Source organism: Humulus lupulus, chromosome 7, assembly GCF_963169125.1.
Source record: "Humulus lupulus chromosome 7, drHumLupu1.1, whole genome shotgun sequence".
Classification (NCBI taxonomy): Eukaryota; Viridiplantae; Streptophyta; class Magnoliopsida; order Rosales; family Cannabaceae; genus Humulus; species Humulus lupulus.
In genome coordinates, this window is record NC_084799.1 from 41,978,814 (window position 1) to 41,983,891 (window position 5,078).

The following is a 5,078-nucleotide window of genomic DNA, read 5'->3' on the forward strand; positions in this document are numbered from 1 at the left end:
CGGACCTCAACAAAGCCTGTCCGAAGGACTGTTTCCCGCTCCCCCGAATTCTACCAAATGGTGGATGCTACGTCAGGGTACGAGATCTTGAGCTTCATGGACGCCTACTCCGGCTACAATTAGATCTCTATGCACGTGGCAGATCAAGGGCACGAGTTACAAAATGCGCTCCATTTCCAGTTCAAAGCATCGAACAACGAAGCAGAGCATGAAGCTGTCCTAGCCGGCCTGCGCTTGGCCCGGGAGGTAGGGGCAGCGAACCTGGAAATTTACATCGATTCCAGCTAGTCGTCAGACAAATCTCAGGAGAATATCAGACTAAAGGAAAGAGAATGGCGACATACGTGACTCAAACGAGGGAAATGCTACAGGTGCTCACAAAGCACACCATCCACCAGATCCCCCGGGAACAGAATGTCTTCGCGGACACATTAGCGAAGCTGGCCACCGACGCTGAATCAGAGCTTGCCGGACTGGTCCCCATCAACCATCTCCCCGTCCCAAGCATCAGGGCCCCCGCGATCCACACCATCGATCACTCCACTTCCTGGATGGGACCGCTCATCCGCTCACTACTACAAAATACCCTTTACGGGACACTATTTTAGGACACGCACATAAATGCAAGTCCTTAAAAATATTTATGAAGTTTTTAGGACACTCATTGAGAGTCCTGAAAAAACGCAATTTAGGACTCGCAATGAGTGTTCTAAAAGAAAATGCGAGTCCTAAAAAAATCTGGGCTATAAAAATAAGTGTTTTACTTAATATTTTTAAGGACTTGCTTTGGGAGTCCTTAATACTCTTTTAAAACTCGCAATGAGTGTCTTAAAAAAATCAGTGAGTCCTAAAATATCTGGGCTAAAAAAAAATGTCCTACTTAATAATTTTAAGGGCTATTTTTGGGAGTCCTTAATACTTTTTTAGGACTCCCAAAGCAAGCCCATAAATATTTTATTTAAAACTCTTAAAAGACATCCATATATTTGGAAATTATTATAGGGTTACATATACTTAAAACACTATACATATTTGGGTTTTATTACTCAAAACCCACAGCAACCACACTGAAGGAGATGAACGGCTGAACGGCATGACCAAGGCTGAACGGCTGAAGGAGATGAACGGCGCTCGATAGCAGCGACGTTCCAGCATTCTCGGCGGCGTCGACGGCGGTTCCAGCATTCCAGCAGTCACGGCGGCGCACTACCGCGGCTCCAGCAGTCACGGCGGCGCAGGTCTCGGCTCCAGCAGGCTCTCCGGCGGTGCTGGTTGCTCACGGTTCCATCCGTGGGTTCAGGTATGTATATTGCGAGTCATTCTCTCTCTCCCTTTCTGGTTTGGCTCTCAATCTCTCATCCTCTCTCAGCTGTGGACTAAGGCTCGATGAAAAAGGGACAAGCAGGGGCTAAGGTCGACAATGAAGGGATATCGACAGAGCTCTAATGGCAAGGGCTTGAACGGCGCAGGCGAGGGTCGACTGTGTCTTCATTGAAGAGGTCGAACAGGTAAGTTTTTTCCTCAGCCTTTTTTTTTTTTTAAATATCTGGGTTCAAAATGGAGATATGTAATCTGATATTTGGGTATATATTTTTGTTTTTAGATCTCTGTATATATTTGGGTTTAAAACTGGGTTCAAAACTGAGATTTGAATTGTGGGATTAATCATTTTCCTTAGTTTGTTCTTATGTGAGATCTAATGGCTAGAAACTGATCATCATCTTCAAAATTGAGGTATTGTAGCACTACTTATTACCTCAAGATGCCTAATTTCTCTGCTATGAACTTCATTGAATTAATGTGTTAGATTGATTTTTTTTAATCGACAAGTTCTGGTTTGGGAGCACGAGGTGTATATATTTGATTTAAAGTATATATTGTTTGAATGATTAGATGCATGATCCATCTCTTATTGTTTAATTTTTTATTATTGTATATAGATTATTGGTAGTACTCCACAGGTTTATTTATTCGGAATGTTGAAGAGGATTTTCCAAATTGGTTGGCTTTGAGACTAATTCTCAATACTTGGTTCTATATAAGAATTGAGTGACCAGAAAAGCAAAAATGAGTGTCCTTTTAGGAGTAATGTATAAAGATGATATATGAGTATTTCATGATAAATACATGAGCATTTATTGTCATCTTTCTTTTAGTCTTGCTTTTGGTGGTGTTGGGGATGATTGCAATAGAGATACCAATCTTTTTTTGGGAAATCAGAAAAGTATATTTCACCAAATAACCATTTACAAAAACAACACCTCACTTCAAGGCCTGCACCAGACTATACACCAGACCACCAAAATAGGACATATATGCAACCTATAGTTCCTCAAATCAATTTATATCATCCTGACCAATATGCTTAGGCCAAACAAATAGGATTCTATTTTTAACAATCTTTATATACAATATATAATAAAAGCAAATGACTCAACTGTTAGTTATATCTAACAGCTAAAATTTTATCTCTTCATGTATTTTCATGTATTTAACAGAGGAAACAAAAAGGTAAGATTGTTTCTCTATATAAGCTATCTAGCTACCAATCTTCTTGACTGATTTGTAGATTGCTAGAGAGACAATTAGCTTTAAAGCCATGCTGAGGTCATTTTCAATATTTTACTATTTGGTACCTCAAACTAATGAGTTTTATACAAAGGTTTTGAAAGACTATTGATTAAGCCCGTTTTGAATGTAAGGTTTTTTATATATATAAATAAGTGACTTTTGTGGTGCGATGAGACTTGAGTTTAATAGGCAGAGACCATCAGATCTCTCCAGCTACCATTCTTCATGACTGGTTAGTAGATTGCCTTAGAGAGAGACAATACTTAATTGTTTCAGAATATGTCTAATAAAATTGCAAAAATAAATAAAAGGATTAAATGAGAATCAAATCCATCATAACAAAACTACCAATAAACTTCTGATTAATAATTTTAATGGAAGCATCTCAAAGATACAAAGATATTTTACCCTAAACTAAAATTCTAAGAGAGATTTTTGTAATCTGCAACTTAATCTGCTCCTAACTAAAGAATGTTTTACACCCGAGTGAGTAGGACTAAGTTGGAACAAGATAATGTGCATCAAATTCATTCTGCTGCTCCCTGATCCAAACCAACAGAACAAATAGTGCAAGGAACACAATGGGTAGAGCCAAAACCAACTTTAATGATATCTTTGGGCGAGTTTTTTGAATACTGAACTGAGGCTGAGTTTGAATTGGAGCTTGAGCTTGAGTTTCAACTTGGGCTAGAGCTAGAGCTTGAGTTTCAGCTTAAGCTTGAACTTGAGCTTCAGTCTTGTAATCCTGAAATAACTTATCATATTCTTGCTCCCCAAATAACTTATCCCAAATTTTCTCTTTTTCTTATCTTAAGTTCTTTCAACATTGAACAATTTTATCATATTGTTTTAATTCCAGGGACAAATAAGATTTGGTGGTTGAACATTTGAAGAATCTTTTCCTAGTTGAGCTTAATATCAGAAGTAGGAAATGGTTAACAGGTTTGTTCAGTGCTTTCATACTTTGAAGACCATTTCGAGCACAAGACGATTACGAGTTTCTCACACTTGTTTGTCTATTTCTTTGAACAGATATGGAGTGTTTTGATTTAGAGAAAATATCATGTTACAGTGCATAGATGGGTTCAAGCATTTATTTGCTTCCCTATTGCGGTGCTATATTCTCAACTTGTATAACCAATCAAGAGGCCTAGACGATCCTGCAGTTCTAGCAGAGGAGACGGTGTGTATGATTCTGAATCGATGAATATTCTTTGCTTATTTTAGACAGAATTTAAAGTATGGAATAATTGGAAATTCTTTGCCTATTTCTGACTATGACTAAATTTAAAGTTACTGCTGCTATCCAACCTTTTCATAGGACACTATAAAACCTGTCTATTGAACATTGGGGCTTCCTTGTATGCAGTTAGCGTAAGCGAAATTGAAGCACTTTATGAAATTTTTAAGAAGATCAGTAGTGCTGTGATTGATGATGGATTAATCAACAAGGTATGTTATCTTTCTATTCTTTGAGCTTTTTTATATCCTCTGCATGAATCTGTGTTTGACTTCAACTTAATTAATCCAAATGATGATGATGATGATGTGTGCATTGTTTTTTTTTTTGTTTAGCTATTATTTTATTTTATTTTTATTGTCGGCTAGGTGTATTATTGTCATCCATAAAGTTGGATCAATAGAAAGTAAAAATTGTATTTATAAGTTTTAATTATAATATATTTATAATTAAAGAATTTTTTTATAATGTGCAGGTCTATATTGAGATGCATTTCTTTGGCGCAATACTAGACAACATTGACAGTTGAAGTTTTTAGAATAAAAAATATATTTCACTAACATTGGATACATTTCTTGTTTATTATTTGATGATGATAAAATTTGATTGTAGTATAAACTATCATGTAATATGATTTTGTAAGCCGAGTAGACTAAATACTAAAATTATATTTTTGAGTAATTAATAAAAAATTATTTTGTTGTATTTTCTTTTGAAATTTTAGAAATCTAACATATATAATACATTTTGGACATTCAAATGGATATATTTTTTCTAAATCAAAATAAAAATTGTAGCTGCATTTTTTTTTAAAAAAAATTACTTTTAAGGACATGCAAAGAGAGTCCTAAAAAATTACTTAAAGGCACTCAACCAGATTTTTTAGGACTCGCAAAAATTCTTTTAGGACTTGCAAAGCGAGTCTTAAAAACTTAATTAAAGGCACTCAACCAGATTTTTTAGGACTCGCATTGCGAGTCCTAAAAACTTAATTAAAGGCACTCAACCAGATTTTTTAGGACTCGCACAGTTTTTTAGGGCATTGCGAGTCCTAAAAAACCTTAGTTTTTAAGGCTCTCAAATAGAGGACTCGCGCCCCGCGAGTCCTAAAAAAATTTTTAGGACTCGCAATGCTAGTCCTAAAAAACCCTTTTTGTAGTAGTGGCTATCTGTCTGCCGGGGAGGTTCCAAACGACCGGGCCGCTGCCAGGAAACTCCAGTATCAAGTCCACCGATACGTCATGATGGACGGAAAACTCTATCGCCG

The 5,078-nt window shown here is 36.5% G+C and overlaps 1 long non-coding RNA gene across 2 annotated transcripts; it reads left to right on the forward strand.

Moving 5' to 3' along the window:
* Positions 1–1,016: 1,016 nt before the first annotated feature.
* LOC133791235 (uncharacterized) lies at positions 1,017–4,516 on the forward strand. 2 transcript variants are annotated; one of them, XR_009874154.1, is made up of 6 exons: positions 1,017–1,300; positions 1,370–1,508; positions 3,431–3,513; positions 3,604–3,758; positions 3,941–4,023; positions 4,287–4,516. It is a non-coding gene; the product is annotated as an uncharacterized LOC133791235 (long non-coding RNA). The 2 variants fall into 2 exon arrangements; XR_009874153.1 differs by having other exon boundaries at positions 1,019–1,300; positions 3,604–3,754.
* Positions 4,517–5,078: the final 562 nt, after the last annotated feature.